Below are 22650 nucleotides of genomic sequence, written 5' to 3' on the forward strand. Positions count from 1 at the left end.
ATGAAATGATTAATAGATTTTATTTGTAAAGCACTTTACATTTATGGCAAATCTCAAAGTGCTACAGTAAATGTCATAAAAATATCATAAAAAACAGGTAAAAACATCAAAAAAACACTCCCAAATATTTTGTACAGTTTAAAAAGGTTAATTAAAATTCATAGGTTCTGCTGAACAGAAATGTTTTTAGTCCTTTTTTAAAAGTCTCAGTATGTTGAGATACCCTCAGATGGTCGGGGAGGGCGTTCCAGACCCGAGGAGCTGCAGAACAGAAAGCCCGATCACCCATGGTGCTGAGCTTGGTCTTGGGAGGGAGGAGGCGGTTTGAGTTTGTTGAACGGAGGGATCGGGTTGTGGTTTGTATGGTGACTAATTCTTTCAGATATGAGGGAGCATTTCCATAAATGCACTGGTGAGTGAGAAGCGCGACCTTGTATTCAATCCTGGCGTGAATGGGGAGCCAGTGAAGTGAATGAAGAATGGGTGTGATGTGATCATATTTTCGCACTCTCATCAGGATCCTTGCAGCGCTATTTTGGACATATTGCAGTCTCTGCAGGTTTTTATTAGAGATCCCGATGAGAAGTGCATTACAGTAATCCAGTCTGGAGGAGATAAAGGCATGGACCAGCTTTTCAGCATCTGCTAATGTGAGTGTGGAACAGAGTTTTGCAATATTTCTGAGATGGTAGAAGGAAATCTTGCAGAGGTTTTTGATGTGGGCTTCGAAGGTGAGTTGTGGGTCAAATCTTACACCAAGATTTGTGACAGTTGTGGAGAGGGGAATGACATGACCAGAGATGGTTATACCGGTTATGGAGGAGGACTGGGTCTGGTGTGAGGTGCCAACAAGAATTGCCTCAGTTTTAGAACTATTTAACTGGAGGAAGTTGAGGTTCATCCACGCTTTTATCTCCTCCAGACAGGCAGTAAGTGCAGAAGACGGAGATGGTAGAGATGAAGCTGCAGAGTTGTGTGTTCCTGATTTCATGTACAATTGTGTGTCATCGGCATAGCAGTGAAATGAGACTCCATAGCGGCTGATGATATGGCCGAGGGGGAGGATGTAAGTGATGAAAAGTAAGGGGCCAAGGACTGACCCCTGAGGGACCCCGCAGGTGACTATGTGTTGTCGGGACCTTGTACTTCCAAGTGAAATGTACTCTGTTCTGCCAGTGAGGTACGATTTAAACCAGTTTAGAGCAGTGTCAGTGAGTCCAATGGTTTGGTGTAACCGGTTTAGAAGTATTCCATGGTCAACAGTGTCAAAAGCCGCAGACAGATCGAGGAGTACAAGAAGGGAAGGCGAACCAGTATCAGCTGCCATTCGTAGGTCATTTGTGACTCTCAACAAGGCTGTTTCCGTGCTATGAGCAGAACGGAAGCCAGACTGGAATTTTTCGAAAAGGTTGTTGTGTTTCAGATGTTCCTGGAGGTGGATGGCAACAACTTTTTCCAGAACTTTGGAGAGAAATGGGAGATTTGAGATGGGTCTGTAATTTGCAAAAACATCTGGATCAAGGGTGGGTTTTTTGAGAAGTGGTCTGATTATGGCAGTTTTAAGGGCAGATGGAACATTACCAGACTGAAGAGAGTGGTTTATTATATTGGTAATCAAAGGGCTTATTGCAGAGAGGTTTGCTTTTACTAGAGCTGTAGGAAAGGGATCGAGGGCACAGGTGGTGGGATTCGACCTTTTTATTAACATCTCAACCTCTTGTTGTGATATTTCTGGGAAATGATGGAGTGGCTCAGATATTGCAAGCTGTGGGTGGATAGTCAGGGTAGTGTGCCCAGGAAAAGTAGAATAAATTGAGTCTATTTTTGTTTTGAAAAAGTCCAGAAAATTATTACAGTGCTCTTCTGTAGTTTCTGTGATTGATGAAGTTTGTGGTTTGAGAAGATGATTTATGGTGGAGAACAGTTTTTTGGAGTTTCCAGGATTGTTTCTGATAATGTTTGAGTAGAACTGTGATCGCGCCTCTGTGAGTGCCTTTGAGTAGCCTTTCTGGTGTTCCCGAAAGGCGAGCTTGTGTACAGTGAGACCTGTGGCTTTGTATCTCCTCTCAATAGCACGCCCAGCTGTCTTCATTTTACGCAGCTCACCAGTGAACCAGGGTGCTGATCGGGAGAAAGTGACAATTTTGGTTTTGACTGGGGCATGAAAGTCCAAAATACCTCTGAGTGTGTTATTATAGTAGTCCAATGAATCCATAGCTGATAAACTGTGTACAGAAAGATAATGCTGAAGGTCGGATGCCAAAATGTCCGGGTTGATGTTATTCAGGTTTCTGAAACAGATTTGGCGTTTGGGCTTGATGAGGACCGTTGGTAAGGACATCTTCATGGAGATTGCCTTGTGGTCAGAGACGCCCAGGTCATACACCAGGAGATCGCTAAGATGAGCAGAGTTTGTGATGACTAGGTCGAGAGTGTGGCCCCTGTTATGGGTGGGAGCATCGACAAGTTGTGTCAGATTAAAACAGTCAAGTAATTGAAGAAATTCTGTTGCAGAGCAACAGGTGGAGGAGTTTACATGAATATTCATATCTCCAAGTAGGATGACATTGTCACACTGTGTGCAGATGGTTGAGAGGAGATTCGATATCTCTGGGATGAAAGCTGAGTTTGGTTTGGGTGGCCGATAGATAAGAAGTATTGTCGTGGAGAGAGGGTGCTTACATTTAAATGCAAGGCATTCAAATGAAGAGTGCTCAGGCAGGGTTATAGGGGACAACATCAGGTCACTTCGGTGGATGACAGCCAGACCACCGCCACGCCCTGTGCTGCGGGCTTTCTGTAAATAACAGTAGCCAGGAGGACAGGTCTCATTTAAAGAAAAATAAACATCTGGTTGATGCCAGGTTTCTGTAAGGCACATCATATCCAAACACTCATCCATAATATGGTCATGTATAAGGCAAGATTTATTTGTGATGGATTGTGCATTAAAAAGTCCAATCTTGATATTTGTTGCAGCAGTGAATCTCTGTATTGGCTGGAGTAGACTGAAATCCACTTCACGTTTTCCAACGTTTTTAGTCCTAGGAGCGGAAGCGCTCTGATGACGTGTTCGAGATGCGACAGTGCGCACGCTAGACCAGAGAGATGTGATGTTATGATGATCAGACCGCGAGAAAACAAACTTTCGATTGCAACCTTTGTGAATGTAGCGGGGCCGGCGAAGAAGTCCAAGTTGTTTAATGACTGATATACACGTTGGAATGTTATAGTTGTTGAGATTCTTCAGTTGTGTGGCGGAATATTTCAACATCCTCATGCCAGTCGTGTACAGTTTTCTGTTAGCCATTAGCCATGTCAATGGTGCACAGTGGAGAGCCATACGACACAGCAAACAAACAACTGCGACTTTGTCTGAAGACCTCGGGATCGTCAGCAGTGACCCTGGATGAAAGCCTCACGGCAGCAGCGATGGACAGATACGGTAAACTCCAAGCGATAAAAAACTGGTAAGTAAACAACCGCTAGAGTCAACAGAGCCGTATCGCAAAATAAATAAGTCCACAATGTTCGCTAGTGAGCAACGATGCCAGTATAACTTACTAGGCGTAGTACTGTTCGATAAACGTTCTACTGTATGCTATACTGTAACAACCGTAGCGACAATCGTTATACTACAGAGAATTTTCGAATTTTCGGTTTGAGAAGCGGCGAACAGGTCACGCCAGCGTCCTCTCTCACCGGGTGTCATCAAAATACCCATTGTTGTGAGATATGTTGCCACTTGTCTTTTCCCCTTTGCCCTTATGGGACCACAATGGAAATAAGTCTTTGGGCTTTATTGTGTTATCCCTGACTATTTATGTATTTTAATGTATGACTCGGAGTACTGTTTCATATTTTTATATTTAAGTGGTCAAATAAAATCAATCAATCAAGACAGAAGAGTGAGTTAAGATTATAGATGAAGAGATGAAGTCATTAAAGTAAAGTGTAACGTTTACCCTGACTAGTCTACATGAAGGTCAAGAATTAGTGAGGGGTAAGTGTGTCTACACTATTAAGAAAAACAGTGATGAAGAGACAAACACAAAGCACGATATGATGTCAAAGGTTAAAGTCAAGAGAGAGATGTGAACCATGACGAGACTTTTACTACAACTGCCAGAATGACGAGATACTGAAACAGAAAACAGTTCAGGAAAATATGATTGTTCATCAAATGGATGTAAAGACAGAATATTTACATGAGCCAATAGAATGACATTTATATGAAACAACCAGAGGATTACGAGGTAAAATCTCAAAGTAATACAAAACTGATGTGTATAAACTGAAAAAATCACTGTATGTGCAGCTGATATAATTGATAGAAGAAGTACTACAAGTTACTGCATTAACATGAACAAAAATGATCCATTAATCTCATGAAGACTAAAAGACAGTCTACTGTTACACTGTCCACATGTGAAGCTGAGTTTATGACATTAACTGTGACTGTACACGAGTGTTAGAAAACATTGATGGACTGAAATATCAATCTAGACTTTATGAAGACAATCACGGCGCATTCACACGGGGCGTCAGCGTTAACGCTTCCCATTCACTTTTAATGGGTGACGTCATGCGTTGCCGAACTGAATTGTGGATCCGTCGGCGCCGCGTCAGTGCCGTTGCTCGCGGCAGAAGTTGAACATTTCTCAACTTTTCACGCGGCAACGCGTGCGTCAGCCAATCAGATCGCCTTATGCAAATTACCTAGACAGAGCCAGCCAATTACGTTTATGGTAGAACGGAGCATGTGTAGCGGCCACTGTGATTGGCTGTTGGCCACGCTTCAGACAATCCTTCCGTTAAGCGTTAACGCTGACGCCCCGTGTGAATGCGCCGTCAGGGTGTCACAGCGTCAGCAACAAATCCTGTAAACATGTGGACATTAAATGTCATTTTGTGAGGTCTGTGATAAAGGAGGACAGAATTAGTCTGAGATACTGTCCAACTGATGATATGATTGAAGATATACTAACAAAACCAGCAACAAACATCATGACATTTAACTCATTTATGTTTGCTGTATGAATTTTCTTCTGTTGAAATGATCAAATAGAAATGTGAGTGTTAAGATTTATAAGTATTGTGCTCTCATTTATATTTGATTTGTTTCACTTTTATTTTTGTGAGCCAGCCAATCACATTGCAGAGTGTATGTCATGTGACCTAATCAGTGACTGAATGAATGCAGAATGTTTCTATTTAAATAAAGTATGCCAGTCAAAAAGAGAAACTGGTTGATGTGAAACAGTATTGTGTGTTGTCTGTGTAAGTTACTCTGTTAACAGTAAACTTGTATTTCTGCACTCTCACACTACAAATTTTCTACAGCAAACTACATTTTACTATTTCTTTACTAGAATAAATTCAAACATTTACTATACTATTTACTCCAGTTGATGAGTTAACTATAGTTAATGCTAGAGGATACTATAGTAAATACTGACTTTAATTAAATAGGCCTAACTGATTTACACAGCACTTTATTTCATTATATTAATATTAAAACAATCAAATACCTGAACAGTCTGTGAACAATCATCCAGAATTCTCTCAGTTAGACTCCTGAAGATTGTGTCATGGGTGGTCTCATCAAGGAAAGGTCGAGATTTGAAACGGGGGTCACTATCATTTTAGGCAGTCCATGTGTGATAAAACACAGTTTCATTTTCATGATGGTAGTTTGTGAAGTTGTTACAGGATAAATTTCCAACCATTTGGAATGAGAATCTACCAAAATCTTTCTCAAGGGTCCTGTATAATCCACATGTGTGACCAGCAGACATCAGATGATCACAGCCAGAACGCTCGTGTCGATGGTGTCGGCCGGTGATCAGACCCACACTCTGTGTCTGAGCTGTGATACGAGACAGAGCTGTGATCAGACCTCATATCTGATCATGTGACAGTCTTTGTGTCTGTAATGTCTCTCCTTACACACTTACGTGCTACAACCTGCAGGTTAAGGACACAGGTGCTCTTTCCTATGATGTTTGACGCAGTGCACTGATACAGGCCGGATGTGCTGGTGCTGATGTTTCTCAGTGTCCCTGCATCTGATCTGAGAACAGCACCATCAGTTATCTTATACATTTCATTCATCTGCACATTCAACACACACTTTAGATTTCAGTGGAGAAAATAAAGAAACTGTGAATAATGTTTCTATTGTCTATGACACACTGCAGAATAACTGTAATAACACAAATGTCCTGTAGGTGGCAGTGGAGGCGGAGTTTTCTTTACATCTTTTAATGTATAAAGTCTGATAATTATCTTGATATTTTGTCTTTTTATTCAATGAAATGTTTATGTTAGCACAAATATATTTTATCCACAATTAATCTTTTAAACTAAAAGTGTGCGTTTTTTAAAGACCTCGCTGTGTTTTTTAAACCAAACACTTGATAAAGTTCACACTATGATAAATACATGAATGTAAATGTAGTTAACAAAATAATAAAGTATCACTTAGTCTACATTATATTAAACTCATATGACTTTATAAGGCTTACATTAGTTCAACAAAAGAGGAGTAATTTTGATTTGAGTTTAATTATTGTTAATGCTGATGTGCTCTTTGTTTCATGCAGTGAATGTAAACATATTGACTCACATTAATGATTAAGTCTCGTTTATAAATTAAATCTGTTAAATTATTTGTAATCAGATGTTTAATGTTTGTTTACTGTCAGCAGACGGAGAAACACCTCAAACACTTCCTCATACAATAGTGACGTCACAGATGAAAGTGAAAGTAAATTGTTTTGTGTTTATCTTCCGCCATTTTAACAGGTAGAGTTGATTTCTTAACAAATCGATGATCAAAGTGATTAATATAACATGTATAAACAGCTTTACAGGTATTTTTGTGTGTGTAGTTGATGTTAAAGTTGTAGTATTTTGAGAAAGTGAATCCAGTCAGATTGTGATGACAGCGAGTGTTCAGGTGTGTTCAGGTGAGATGAGACGCTTTTCACTTCCTCATTCATAGTTTCTTTGAAGGACAGATTCACTCTTTTAAATTCAATCATTTCTTATCTTAAAATTACTCTCAACAAGTTGATCTATCAATATTTAAAGTCGTTAAAAACATTAAGAGACTTCAACATTATTTTCAGTTTTCAGTGTTTAAGTAAAATCATCATTTCCCAGATAGCACACGTACGTCGCGGAGACGTCTGCTAAATATCGCTTCATCTTCTGTAGATCGGCCGCGAACATTGAAAAGTAAGACGTCTGCAATATCTCTGCAAGACGTCTTGGCGATGTCTTGAAACATTCGAAATTTTTACGAGCTGCATACATCTTCTGGAGATCTTGAATCCGAGCAAACGCAGACGAATCAGCTGACCGAAATGCTCAACTCATTTCATTGTTTAATTGTATTGAACACAAACAAAAGATTGAAAAAAAAAACCCTCAGCTGCATATAATTAGCCAGTTTTTTAAGAGTTTTGCATTTAATTTGCATTCATAAAATATAATTATTATATACCCTACCTCATATCACGTGTAATATAACATGAAATCATACCCTTATTTGCGTTTAGTCCAGTTTCACTTGCATATTTTGCAGTTCTGACGAGACGCCTGCATATAAATTGCGTTCATGTTTTAAGTGCAGAATAAGACACATAAAGGTACTCAAAGTACCTTGTACACAGAAATAATCTTACTGGCAACATTTTAACAAATACACTGTAACCTGGACAGCAGTCTCTGCACCATTCATGAAGAAACCTTATACAATGTTAAAACACATTATACATGTATTCATTTGACCAGGTATTATCCAGCATCACAGCATGAATTGTTTCGACAAGTTTGTTTACCAAATTCAATTTATGAAACCTATGTGCTGAATGTTCATTACATCCAGAACTTAAAGCTATGACATTTACTACCTGCTCATTTAATCACTGCACAAGACCCAGAGCTGATCATGACACTTTACATTTTAGATTTTGCATGTTCTACATAAAGAAGGAATTCTTTAAAAATGAATGAATTTATAATAACCCTAAAAATGAAAGCATTAAAAACACTGTGATGTAGTAAGTGCTGAAAGTACCATGTGACACTATGAATATAATCACAAATAATGGAGACTGTTACACAAGACTTAGATGCAACTTTAATTACAATACAACATTCGGTACACCAGGGGATTTTAAATTGTGTGTCAGGAGGACCCACTTGTCCATCACACAGTAGGTTAAGGTGTGTTGCACACCGTAATGATGCAACAACAGTTTGGCCAAATTAATAATTAACAATGACAATGGTTTTGAAAGAATATACCATAAAATATTTGGTATTGCAAATAAACTTATATTTACTTTACATTATGAAATATTATGAAAATAAAATGACTCTACTGAAAGAGAACAAATGTGTTTTACCCCATTAAAAAATTTATATTTAAAAATATTTTAGTGGGTCTAGAATAGATTACAGTTGTCTAATAGGTTTTGAAATGAGAAGTTTGGAAACCCCAGCTTTACACAATACTAGTCTCAATTAAAGTTTAGTTTAGTTTATTTATTTAGATAGGGACAGTGCATATTAATGAACATCAGTACACGTACACAATGTAAATATGCTAGAGTTAGCACCACAGCTAATTTTCATCTATAGTCCCTAGGCAGATAAAAACATAAAAACAAATACAAACATACACACCCTCAATAATTTGAGGGACACAATAAAACACTTACAACAACAATAACAGCAAAATACCAAAACAAATAATTGTCACACATAATAAAGTTCATGAGGCAGTTTAAAAATGCGTGCAGCTTTGGTTTTCTAAAAGCCAGAATTTTAAATGTGTTTTAAAATTAATATATGATGAACATTCCCTTATTGTGGAGGGCAGACTATTCCAATATTTATTTCCCTTTACTGACAAGACATTTTGTCCAAATGTGGTGCGCCTAAAGGGTATTACACAGTCCCCTTTTATAGAGGCCCTTGTTCTACCCTCACTCTCAGTTTTATAAAAAAAGTCATTCAGTGGGGGAGGAGCAAGATCGTGTATAGCCTTGTAAACAAAGCAGGCGTACTTAAAATTTATAAAATTTTCAAAACTCAATAATTTATGTTTTTCCAGTATGCTACAGTGATGGAATGATAACGGTTTTTTATCAAATATTTTAATGGCTCTTTTGAAGAGTACTTCAATAGGCTTAAGTGTTGTTATATTGGTTAGTGACCAATTTGTAAAACAGTACTCAATGTGTGAGAATATCATTGTGTGTAAATACAGTCTAGCAGCACTTAGACTGAGAAATGGCCTTATTTGTTTGAAGTTCTGTAAATTGAATTTAACCTTATTTGCCACCCTTTTTATGTGGCATTTGAATGTTAAGGTAGAGTCCAATGTCAGCCCCAGATATTTAAATTCCTTTACAATTTTTAACTCCTCTCTTCTAAGAAACACATTAGACTGTATCACCTTTGTGTTTTGTTTTGAAAATACCATGCAAACGGTCTTGTTGGTGTTCAAATGAAGACAAGACCTAGTAAGCCAATCATCAATTTGTATCATTGCAGATGTAAGAGTGGATGAAACCTCATGATAATTTTTGCCATATGTATAAATTACAGCATCATCTGCATACATCTGGATGTTAACATTTTGACATACATTAGGCAAATCATTAATGTAGAGTGAAAATAAAATTGGACCAAGTGTGGAGCCTTGAGGGACCCCTACTGGACAATCAAGAAGAGGCGATTTGATGTTACTAACACAGACACATTGCTTTCTGCTGGACAGGTATGAATTCATCCAGCGGAGAGCTTGCTCAGAAAAATTAAAATATGTTAATTTAGATAAAAGAACTTGGTGGTTTACAGTGTCGAATGCCCTCTTCAAGTCCAGAAACACAGCACCGACATAAGAGCTCTTATCCAGATAGAATTTGATCTTTTCTAAGAAAAGGCAGTTTGCCGTTTCAGTGGAGTGATGGGCTCGAAACCCAAATTGCATAGGATGTAATGGATTACAGCCTGTGTTTAGATGTTCAATCATTAGCTTAGCAACCCATTTTTCGGCTACCTTCGACACAACAGGTAGGATGCTAATTGGCCGGTAATTGGCCATTTCAGATCTTTCCCCTGATTTGAAAATGGGACTGACCATGGCCACCTTCCAAGCTGATGGCACGATTGAATGTCTGAAGGACAGATTGACCAAATGCGTAATCGGGTATAAGAGAGACTCCTTGTGCCTTTTCATGAAATTGGTGTCAAGCCCGTAGAAATCCTTAGCCTTGGAGTTTGTCAAAGTTAAAGGAATAGTCTACCCTTTTGCCATATTAAACTATGTTATTACCTAAACTTAGACGAATTAATACATATCTATTGTGCACTGTACAGCGCGTCGTGAATGTGTTAGCATTTAGCCTAGCCCCATTCATTCCTATGGTACCAAACAGGGAAGCCACCAAACACTTTCGTGTTTTCCCTATTTTAAGACTGTTACATGAGGAGTTATACCAGTAAGTATGGTGCCACAAAATAAAACTTTTTTGGTACCATAGGAATGAATGGGGCTAGGCTAAATGCTAACACATTCACAACGCGCTGTACGGTGCACGCATTGAAAAAAGATAGGTATGTATTAATTCATCTAGGTTGAGGTAATAACATAGTTTAATATGGCAAAAGGGTAGACTATTCCTTTAATATTAAGTTGTAATATAACTGAAATAAATACCATTTGCAATTGACAGACATTAAATTGAACTGATGGCAGATGAGGTATGGGGATGATGCTGGACCAGAGTTGAATCTGTGCATCTTAGTAGATCAGGGTGGTTCATCCTTAAGTGCTGCATTAAAAAGAGAAAGGATCTAAAAAGAAAAGAAATTAAATATTTCTCCCAAATCAACATTGGACTATCAACACCAAATTAATAATGCAATTACATGCAAACAAACCTGTCAACCGTCAATATATAACAGATACTACACACCTGTGTCCAATACATCAAGATTCTCCCAACATTTTAGGGCTAGCTTATTACCACAGTTCTGGCTATTCTTCATATTCTGTGTGGTGGTTAGTTTGCAACAGTGACAAAAATGAACTTTTCATTAACATTACCATTTGTTCACTTAAGCTGACTTCCAAGAGCACAGTTATCTAACACAGTCTACTGTAAGTGTTTTTTAACATTAAATATAGATTAATTTTTTTGAGAGAGATACAAAGGACAAATGTCTCTGCTTGCTGCCTTCATCCGTGTGACCAATCAATGGTTGTGTTAAAAACATGATAATCAGGTGGTAACAATTAGGTGAAATATTGTGCAGTGTTACAGACAACTCTGATTTCTGATGTTATGTCATTAAATATCCTACCTCCGACCTCAATGCATTCCAGTCAATCACGTATCACATTTGCATGTTTACCACATAATGAGACGCCAGGAGAAGTTTGTGCTCTTGTGCCAATTATGGCAGAAAACGGTTACTGGATAATTTAACATTCATGTTCATCTATATTACGTGCTGTTTAAAGTTTGTTTGTGGTTCATGTAAGGCTGTGAAAGGCTAGCCACCACCTTGTCTGCAATGTCAAATGACGCATCTCGTTGAGGTCGGTGTTGATCGATCTGTTCCAAGTTGAGAGGTCGGATACTCCACTTTGTTTCCTGTTCCTGACTTCTTACGGGTTTAAGGTCAATAATATCCAACATCCAAGTTGTCTCGAACACAGCATTAGTTCATAGACTCCAGTTCAGTTCTATCTGTAACAAAAGAACACAATGAGACCATCATCACATCAGACAAAGTATTTCATTTATATAAATTGCACCCAAAGAAAAACCAAAATATTAAAAACATGACAGATCAAAATCTTCATTTAAACCCAAAGGGGACTAGCCTGGTAATACCATTCTCTGCTACTTTGCTTGAGCGGAAGTACAAAGTCTGATGTAGTCAGGCTAAAAGGGGACATGGTCTTTAAATAAAACACCCAAAATGCCCCTCTTTTTAAGAGTTTTCAATATCTCCACCACAGTAAGAATTCTTTCTTTCTCAATACTTAAACATTAAAGGTCACGTTTTTCCTGATCCCATTTTTCAAACTTTAGTTAGTGTGTAATGTTGCTGTAATAGCATAAATAATACCTGTAAATGATAAAGCTCAAAGTTCACTGCCAGCCAGGCGATGTATTTTCTTTAACAGAATACAGCGAACGGCCGGTTTGTACTACAGCCCAGCCCTTTACTTCCCGGTTGAATGACGTCAAAGCAAGTGTGTTTGACTAAACTCCGTCCTGGCTAAGATAAGTTGCTATTGAATCACAACACACTAAACAAGCTACACAATCAGAACTCGTTACGTATTTCTGAAGGAGGGACTTCATAGGACAAAGAATACATCAGTCCGTTTTTAGGACAGTGAAAGGACTATATAGATATGTAGATTGTGTGAAAAATACCGCATGTGAAACATGTACACATGTTATATTGCGCACTGTAAACACAATCAAATCTTCAAAAAACACAGGAAAAACGGGACCTTTAAAGTTGTTCAGTATTATGGTTGTAATCAAGAAAATGACAATGCAATTTTATTTAAAGATCATATCCCCTTTGGGTTTAAATGCAGATTTTAATCTTTCATGCCATGAAGGCAATAACGCCGAAACATCTGCCCTTGTATTGTTTGATTAGCAAAACAGGTCTAAGCACCTAAAGCTGGGAGAGCATGGTGAGGGTGTTGATTGAACTAGATCTATTGACCCCTAGATAAAATAATTAATAAAAATAAATGTTCTTTTCTTATCTGCCCTGTCCTATTTTGTACTGCAAAATAAACAAAAGCAAGTGACCATAGTATAAAGAGGATAAACTATGGGTAATAAGGTATTTAGCAAGGCTTACATTTAAACATTTTTGTTTTATCTCATAGACTATGTTTACACTGTCAGTTTAAATCTGATTTTTGTGTATATCCAATTTGAATGACTGACTGTACACACTGTGTATGACAACTCTTCGTGTTTGATTTGTGTGACCTGAGGCGCATTATCTTTTATCCAAAATAGCTGCATTGGTTTTTAGCAATGACGTTGCGTTGATGTGTTTGAAATAAATGTGCTTGAGTTCATGCAGCAACAACCAGTTTTCATAAATGAAAAATAAAATATTGTCTTTTTATCCAATTCATCCGAGAAATCATTTGGTAATTAAAATAATGTACCCTAAAAAACCTTTCATTAGTAAGACCGCATTCATTACTTTACTAAATATGGGAAGAGACTCACAGGTGGAGGTAGAAGTTTGGTCTGCACTTTCCATAGCTGGTGCACAGGGATTGTGGTAGGCTAGTGACACAATTGAAGAAGACTAGTTAAAAATCTGCTTTACAACAGAGGTTGAATTAAACTTTTTCATTTTGACAGATAAGGCTGTAACAAATCTGTCATAATCAATTAGGACTAAAATTAGGGATGCACGATATATCGGCCGACATATCGTAATCGGCCGATAACTGCTTATTTTTAATATTATCGGTTATCGGTCTGATAGCAAAATTAGGCAGATAAATGAAAGCCGATAAATTATGGATTATTTTGGTTTGTTGAACCACTTCACTTGCTCATTGCTGGCCATGTGGAGTTTTGATTGGTGCTTTCTGTGACATAGCACGAAGATGACACATGTTGCAGGCTTAAGAAGAGTATGCTAGTCTAGCGCAAAGACAAGATGTCCGCAGTCTGGGAGTTTTTCATTGTGAAATTAATAGGAATATTTATCGGCCTATATATATATCGGTTATCGGCCCCTAACTATAAAGAGTTATCGGTATCGGCCAAAATTTCCATATCGGTGCATCCCTAACTAAAATTTCAACAAAACACTTAGAAAATGAACAAAACCAACTATCTGAATCTGTCTGAACTCTAACATTGAGGTCTGGATAGACAAAGTGAGTGTTTATCTGTGTAAAAGTCAAACCAACATTGAAGACTGATGCAGTTGTCATTAAGGCTGATTTTGTCAGACCTACCTCAATGCCTCTACACAAGTAGGCTATGCGGCACTTTTCATTTACACGTTTGCGTCGTTGTTCGCATCGATGTGCATTTACACGTGCAGAACGCTAGTAGCCAATGTCCATAGGCATTTACCAATGTAAAATACAACATCAAGGCAAAAGCTGAAAAAAATAAAAAGTGGCAGAAAAAACCCTTGTTGGGGGCCAATCACACCAAATGCGTTTTAAAGACGTGGAAACACAAGGTGCACCTTTATTTGGTCACTTTATAAAAAACAGTGCAGTGCAGCGCAGCTTTTTATATTGCTAGGCAACCACCGAGGCAGCTGTCCTGTCAATCAAATATCTAAGCGTGAGCGCTCTTTTGCTCTTAACTGTCATATAAGCAGAAACTTTAAAAAGAGGACTCTTGCACTGACTTTGATCGAAGGTGAGAGGTGCATAAACACACAGGAGACAGTTAGTAACTGAAGTATGTTTGTTTCAAATAACTGTAAACATCGGTCCTACAACGGAAGGCCTGCCTCTCCCCATATTCAATTGGACAATGGAAAGACACAAATGACGTCGGGTGCTTTTCTGCTCTTAGCGCTCCTTCAAAAAAGCATGTTGCAGTAGGGGGCAAAAATGCAAGGCGTTCAGTGCCATTAACGACGCACATAACGCTCAATGCTGCAGTTAAAAAAGATTTACCTCAAAGTAAAGACAACTGGATCTGAAGCGTAATGATGGTCTTCAGAAGGCCTCTCATGGTGGTCTTGATTCAGAGGTTTGAGAAGACTACCAAGCACCAGAGCCAGCTAACAGGTGGACCAAACATCAAGCCAGAATTCTGCATGAGTCAGGTAAGCAGAATAAAAGACGCTGTAAATAAACAATAATAAAAGATGGTCATTAATGACTTAATGCTTTTATATTCATGTTAATGCTTTGAAAATTATCTTATTTCTTTCAGAATTTATGTCTTTTGATATTATTGCCTAATGCAACAAATGGTTAGAATCCACCTCAAAAGCCAGAATGAGATGGTTTAGTTTGATGTCCAAGGCAATGTCATAATGGTTTCCGCCCCAGTGGTCATGGCATGAAAACTTTAAAGAGAGAAGTTGAAAATTAGCAATGCATCACCAAAAAAAAAAATCCAATACTGTAGTACAGTGAATAAAAGTCATGTATCAACAGTCTTTACAACATGGACAGTTAAACATTTTGTAATTTAATTAAAACAACAAAAGAGAAAACAAGCAGATTGAGATGTCCTTCAACGATGCTTGATGACGTGGCAGCCGAGACATGCAGCATTCTAGGACGCAGCCTTATTAAAAATAAAAAAAAATGGACGCAGCCTTATTTATTTTTATTTTATATATGTATAATGTACCCCCTGACTGAACTTGTATTTCTTATTATTTAAAAAATATATATTAAAAATATTTTTAAAAGAACGCAGCTGTGCGTTTGAGAAACGACCGGAAACGACTTATATGTCGCGAGGCCATCACGTGACCACAATATTTACCAGAAGACCGTTATTTGCTCGAGTTCCCTCAACTTTTTTGTCGCAAATAACATTATTAATAACCTGTAAATAATAAAATTTGTACACATTACGTTCCTTTTCACGTTGTAATAGTATGTTTTTGGTTTAATAGTCGGCTTTAAGTTAGTTTTTCTGTCAGTTTGATCGTCAAAATCTTGGTAAGTAACTTATAGCTTGTCATTCCTGGTTTTAATTGTTAGAAATACGAATTAAAGAACAGATATAACTGATATAACTGAAACAATTAATAAATACAATTATTCAACCACTCCAATAGAACAACGTTAACGGTTTTGAGTGGTTTTTAGGAAAAGGTCTGACTGAAATGAACGTAATCCGTATAAGGGCCACTTTAACGTAACGTTACAGGGCGGGAAAGGTTTGAGGCATTTAATAACTCTATTAAACTGGCTGGTTTATCCACACCAGTGCGTAACATGTAAAGTTAACGTTACAACGTGGCTTCGGGACTTTGCAGCGACCTGAATAGCATTGCATTGATAAACGTTAATAAGCTTTTAATCGCGTATAGAACATTAATATAAGACGATGATTCTGTAGATCGACTAACTTACATGCACGCATTACATATTAACTTACCTTGACACTGAAACTGCCGTCAGCACTGTTGCTTCACCCGTTGGAACATCCTACTAGTTTAGGGAGTTAAAAATCGAGTTGGAAAAGAACAAAAAATCGTTCTACACGAGACCCAGAAGCTGCAAAAACCGATTGAGGTTACACTCTATTGAATGATCGCAGCGTTGAGTTCAGGCAGCCCACACATCTCTCAGATGTGTTTGACTTCATGCTGATCTACGCGCAAACCGATCGTGACATCAAGTACCGCGAGTTCAAACCTTTTCCGGGGCTTTCCCAAACTCTCGCGGCACTTGATGTCATACCACGTGCTGTCTGCGCATCTCGGTGTTAAACACACCTGAATGTATTTGTTGGCTGCACTCCCTTGCGCTCAGTGATGTAGGTGTAACGATATAAATGTATTAAATTGATATTATATAAATAAATATTGTTATAAAAAAATCTTTATAAATGATTAGCTGTCATTAATAAATTAATATTTGATTTGAAACATCAGTATACGTAAATTTCCCTCAAGTTATGAAATGCCTAAATAAGATCAAAATGGTGAAAATACAACAATGTATATTTGACCAATTTAGCATTTATTAACTTTTGCCTTTTTAAATTGACTTCAGAAAGTTATCTACAGCCACACATCCACTGTATACCAAGTTATGATGATCAATTATGAGAATGCAAAAGGATTTATAGATCAGTAAACAATCAACAAAAAAGGTAATGTCTTAATATATTTCTGCTTTTGTTACTTATTCATGTATTTGAATTACATAATTCAAAATCAAATGTTATTAATTATAGGGTTTCAACTTGTTGCAGCTTTACAAAAAATGTAGAATTTGTAGGAGCATGGACAACTGAGTAACAAAGTCATGATATTATGCAGATGGTTGCTCATGGTGGCCTCCAAAAAAATACATGGACAGGCTGCTAAAGAGGGTCAGGATGATGGAGATGCAAGAGCCAAAGACAGCACGGACCAAACACCAGGCCAGAATTCTGCATGAGTCAGGTAAGCAGAATCAGTTACACTGTATAAAATCATTAATTAATAGACAGTACAATTAATAACACATTATTTTTCATAGCTGTAAAAAACAAAAGAATGAAACAGTACCTGCATTTTAGTTTCCAGCCTTTTTCACAAAGTTGCCGACAACTGGAAGAATGTCCCAAATTGCTGAAAAAAGAAATTCAGTAAGTCCTTATAAAAGAGACAGTTTAAAAGGTAAAACGGCTTCATTTAACTTCAAAAATACCCCTAAATCCTTAAAGAACACGCCCACATTTTGGGAATTTAGCTTATTCACCGTATCCCCCAGAGTTAGATAAGTCCATACATACCTTTCTCATCCCTGTGCGTAATGTAACTCTGTCTGATGCAGCCCCCGCTAGCTTAGCTTAGCACAAAGACCGGAAGTGAATGGCTCCATCTAGCATACGGCTTCCAAACATGACAAAATAACGCAAACATTTTCCTATTATGTGTTGTGATTTGTATAGTCAAATTCACTACCAGTCTTTTGTTCTAAGCTAAGCTAGCGGGGGCTGCGTCAGACAGAGTTACAGCATGCACGGATATGAGAATGGTATGTATGGACTTATCTAACTATGGGGGATACTGTGAATAAGCTAAATTCCCAAAATGTGGGCATGTTCCTTTAAAAATCAGCACCCCTAGTTAATTTGGATGCTAAAACCTAAGGCAGGTTCAAGCCTAGGATTTAGTGTGTTTATTTGTTAATGTAAAAAATGCAGCTAACCAATCCCAGCTCCAGTGGGCAGGTTAAAGAGTATTTTTTATATGAGACAGAAAACAGAAACACATTTTTAATGGCATTTAAAGACAACATACCACTTCATAAAACTACATTTTCTGTTTAATCCATAGATTGAGTAATTTTCACTCTAGAGACAAGGACGAATGAAAAGTAAGTGACCTACAAAACAAAAAACATTAATATTTTACGACTGTTTCAAGATAAGTACTCTGCATATCTATAGCAATGGACTCTATGCACGGCAGCGCTTGACGTGTTTCCGGGGATATCTCAGGATGCTGGACTACTTCCGCCAGTCATAGAGCGCTATGTTATTTTGGCTGTTTGGTTGCACAAACAGCCAAAATAACACAGCAAATTTTGTTGATGCTTGTTTACTTTACATAGAAATAACTTATACTCCACACTTAATACCATAATGACATTTAAACGTATGAAAGTATATTTTTTAGGACCGAACTTCTAGCCACCACTGCTGTGTCATAGCGTTTACAGCGACTCACTGGAAAGCATGCCAACTTCTACACTGCTACCCTGTATCTGCATTACCAATACTTTTAGATAAAAATTGCACTGATAACAGTGCTATTCATCTGTTGTTGATAAATTGGTATAACTGTTATTATCAGTACTAGCAAAGATAACATCTTTGGTTATACAAGCTAAATGTTAGAACAGTTGAAACTCATATTTTCGATATTTATGTATTCTTTATTAATAACAAATGCAAAAGACAAATGGAAATATAATATCAATGACAACAAGAATAACTTAAGTGAAAGAAAAAAAACACACACACATACAACAAACTAAATAAACGGGATAACAAATAATGGGAAAAATATAGATTTCTACAACAGACTTTACAATAGTTAAGCCTTTTTTGCTTTGTTCTTTTGATTCTCAAATGTGTCAGGATACAAAACTCAAAAATAACCAAGTAAAAATGTTTTGACAATCGATGTGTACATGAATCTCTTATTTAACCTGACACTTTAACATTACTTTAACATACTTTAACATTACAAAGACGTAATATATTACCAGCGTGATTAGCCTGCTGTTCGAATCGTAAAAATAGCACAATGTAAGCTCTGCTAGTACAGGCTAGCTGAACATATCTTAATGATTATACAGAGACGACACATAAAACTTGTAACCTTTCTCGAGTTTGCACATCTGGACAATTCTTCACAAACCACAGGTTGTAAATTTGGGTAAATTCAGCAAACAACCGAGTACATTTGAGCGATTCTGCCGTCAATCCGTTTTGAATATCCCGTACCGGAAACTGAATAGCAGCCGTGAGTCAAACGCGGAAGTTAAGCGTGCATAGAGTCCATATGCAGATTCTTGAGTAAGAATTTCTCTAAGACAATATAGACTCAGATGGCTTCATGGTTGACCATATTTGTAGTTTAACAATTTCTATCATGTTAAAGTTCTCACACAAAAATTGCTAGTCTAAGAATTCTACAAGAAACCTTGTTCCCCACAAAGGCTTGATGGGTTGTGCAACTTACCTGCTTCCCTTTACAGCTCCAGTGAGTGTCTCTAAGGTAGATCCTAATGCAGATGGATGGAATGTTGATCCGCCTAACATGCAAGGTAAAAGAGCATTTGATAGCATAGTGGATAAACAAATAGCTTTTTTTCATTTTCACAGCATTTTCAAAAACAACATAACACTTGCTATTACATTGTTATATATTACATGACAATGTCTAACTCTGATCCATACAAAACAGATTTTCTGCACCGAGAACTTTGGATGACCATCAAGACAGTAAGTTTTCAAAAATCTGACCTCAATTTTACTAACCATTTAAAGATTGTTTTTCTTTTAGTTGATTTAAATAATACCCTAAAGTCCTCCGTTCATCTTCGGAAACACTGTTTAAGAAATTTTAGATGTAGTCCGAGAGCTTGCTGACCCTCCATTAAAAATGTTTGTACAATATACTCATGTCCAGTTAGGTAATAAAAACATCATCAAAGTAGTTCATGTGACATCAGTGGGTCAGTTAGAATTTGTTGAAGCATCAAAAATACATTTAGGTCCAAAAATAACGACTTAATTCGGCATTGTCTTCTCTTTCAGGTCTGTTGTGAACCGTGTGCATGACACTGCTGCCGTACGACGCTGCTGGCGTGTTATCTGGTGCACCCAAGCTTTTTTTTCGTTTACAGTCTGAGGGAGACGCTGTAAACAAAATCTTCGCAAACAATCTTCGCAAACAAAATCTTCGCAAACATTTCTGAGGATAACACGTCAGCAGCGCCATTGTGCACGCGCATTCGCAACAGACCCGGAAGAGAAGACAATGCTGAATAAATAGTTATTTTTGGACCAAAATGTATTAATGATGCTTCAACAAATTCTAACTGACCCACTGATGTCACATGAACTACTTTGATGATGTTTTAATTAACTTTCTGGAAATTAGACAGTATACAGCACATACATTTTTTGGAGGGTCAGAAAGCTCTCGGACTAAATCTAAAACATCTTACACTGTGTTCAGAAGATGAACGGAGGTCTTACAAGTTTGGAACAACATGAGGGTGAGTCATTAATTACATTATTTTCATTTTTGAGTGAACTATCCCTTTAAATGGAAAACACCACCACTTTCCAAAATGTTACTATGTTTTTACCTTAGACGAATTAATACATACCCATTTTTTTTCAATGCGTGCACTTAATCTTTGTACAGCGTGTTGTGAATGTGTTAGCATTTAGCCTAGCCCCATTCATTCCTTAGGATCCAAACAGGGATGAATTTAGAAGCCACCCAACCCTTTCATGTTTTCCCTATTTAAAGACTGTTACATAAGTAGTTACACGAGTAAGTATGGTGGCACAAAATAAAACATGGCAATTTTTTAAGCGGTTAAAAATGAGAACTATATTGTATGGCAAAAGAGCACTAAGTTTGCAGCACTTCGACCTCGGCGCACAGTAACATCATCACTCCTGATTACTCCACCTCTCGCTCAAACTCAAAAGAGGGGGAGTAGTCAGGAGTGATGATGTTACTGCGCTCTGAAAAATGAATGAGGCTAGGCTAAATGCTAACACATTCACGACACGCTGTACAAATATTAAGTGCATGCATTGATAAAAGATAGGGATGTATTAATTTATCTAAGTTGAGGTAAGAACATAGTAAAATATTGAAAAACTGTGGTGTTTTCCTTTAAAAGCATCACCCCTATTTATTTTGGGTGCTAAAATATTTGCCACAGACCGTTTAAGGCCTTATGCTGCATTCACACCGCCAACAACCTAGTCACTGTGTCTCAGCCATTTCTTTTAATGAGTTTATCAGAAGGCGTTCCCAATTCTGGTTGTCCTAGTAAAAACTACAAATAAATGAGTAACAATCCTCTCAGTAAATGACTAAAGAGTGATGACACGAACTTCACTGCTTCACTCTCATTGGTAGTTGCTCCCAAAAGTCCTTCATCAAGTTAAACTTTCCTCAACGTTGTGGCATAGCTGGACATGCCCACTTCCTGTTGTCGATGGTCACAGTTGCTCATGTTGCTGAATGGGGCAAAGCTTCCATTGGAATGAATGAGATTGTGTTGCTAGTCGCTGGCGGTGTACAAGCAGCATTAGTGTGTGTCTTTAAAAATATATCAAATGCAAATTACCTGATCTAACATTCCCAGCTACAGAGGGCATCCTTTATTCAGTCCCTAATGCAGATGGTTGGAGTGTTGATCCACCTAACATGAGGGATAAAAGAGCGTTTGTTAGCATAATGAGAAAGAAAACAGAAACACATTAGTAGTGGCATTTGAAGACATAACTTAACACTTGTTAATACTACATTTTCTGTTTAATCCATAGAGCACTCGTTTTGAGTCCTGAGACCCTGGGGTGACCACCGTGAACAAATACAGAGTAAGTTACCTAAAAAAAACAATAATAATATTTATTTATAAAAAGTTCTTATAAAAAAGCATCATCATTTACTCAGATGAAGTGTTACCTTACCAACATGTTCAAGGAAGGTGCAGGTCTGATGATCCATCCAACATAAAAAAAAAACAGTAAATTTATACTTAGTTACATCTGTTGTAAAACAGACAAATGCAGTTATAAGAATTTTACCTAAACTACACACCAATTGATTCTTAAGTTTAAATAAATCAAAATAATGCATTTAATAGTAAAAGCATTTTAAAAGCTACACTCCTAATTCATTTATCTTTGCTATTGCAGCTGCAAAAAGGCAGTCTTGACGGTTCTAGGATGAATGCAAATAAAGACTGACCACCTGACTTCAGCGGTCCAGTCTCTTGTGGGAAGCAGCTGTTTGTTACCCCAAATACGGATGAAGAGTGACGAAGAGGATGATGACTTTTTTCTCAAACATCTGCTGAAGATCTTGACAGGCTGGAGACAAAATTAACAGACTGAGGGTTTATACAAAGAATCTTACTCAGCCAATATTAAAGATAAGATATTTTTACAAAATGTTCTTTTCATTGTTTAGGATGATTTTATGTAGAAAACAATACATCACAAAAAAGACTTTAGCTGGGTTTTCACAGGCAGTGCCTTACACACACACTAACCACAATTATAAACGCAACACTAACACAGATTTAGACAGATTTGTGAATAATATTTGAGAGAAATAGGCCTTTTGGGGAGATAGAAAATATTTAAGTTCAGC

The 22650-nt window shown here is 37.4% G+C and overlaps 2 long non-coding RNA genes across 8 annotated transcripts; one reads left to right on the forward strand and one right to left on the reverse strand.

Annotated features, from left to right (window-relative positions):
* Window positions 1–10386: 10386 nt before the first annotated feature.
* On the reverse strand, window positions 10387–16396 carry LOC141363206 (uncharacterized). Of its 3 annotated transcripts, none has more exons than XR_012368704.1 (4): window positions 14729–15018; window positions 13302–13361; window positions 11589–11774; window positions 10387–10875 (listed from the first exon to the last, which is right to left on the reverse strand). It is a non-coding gene; the product is annotated as an uncharacterized lncRNA (long non-coding RNA). The 3 variants fall into 3 exon arrangements; XR_012368703.1 differs by lacking the exon at window positions 10387–10875 and adding an exon at window positions 16176–16396 and having other exon boundaries at window positions 10877–11774; window positions 14729–14899; XR_012368702.1 differs by lacking the exon at window positions 10387–10875 and having other exon boundaries at window positions 10877–11774; window positions 14729–15014.
* Window positions 16397–17052: 656 nt separating this feature from the next.
* On the forward strand, window positions 17053–22448 carry LOC129435322 (uncharacterized). Of its 5 annotated transcripts, none has more exons than XR_012368708.1 (7): window positions 17054–17190; window positions 17307–17406; window positions 18070–18109; window positions 19499–19567; window positions 19708–19745; window positions 21819–21872; window positions 22194–22448. It is a non-coding gene; the product is annotated as an uncharacterized lncRNA (long non-coding RNA). The 5 variants fall into 5 exon arrangements; XR_012368705.1 differs by having other exon boundaries at window positions 17307–17375; XR_012368709.1 differs by having other exon boundaries at window positions 17067–17190; window positions 17267–17406.
* Window positions 22449–22650: the final 202 nt, after the last annotated feature.

Source organism: Misgurnus anguillicaudatus, unplaced genomic scaffold, assembly GCF_027580225.2.
Source record: "Misgurnus anguillicaudatus unplaced genomic scaffold, ASM2758022v2 HiC_scaffold_33, whole genome shotgun sequence".
NCBI lineage: Eukaryota > Metazoa > Chordata > Actinopteri > Cypriniformes > Cobitidae > Misgurnus > Misgurnus anguillicaudatus.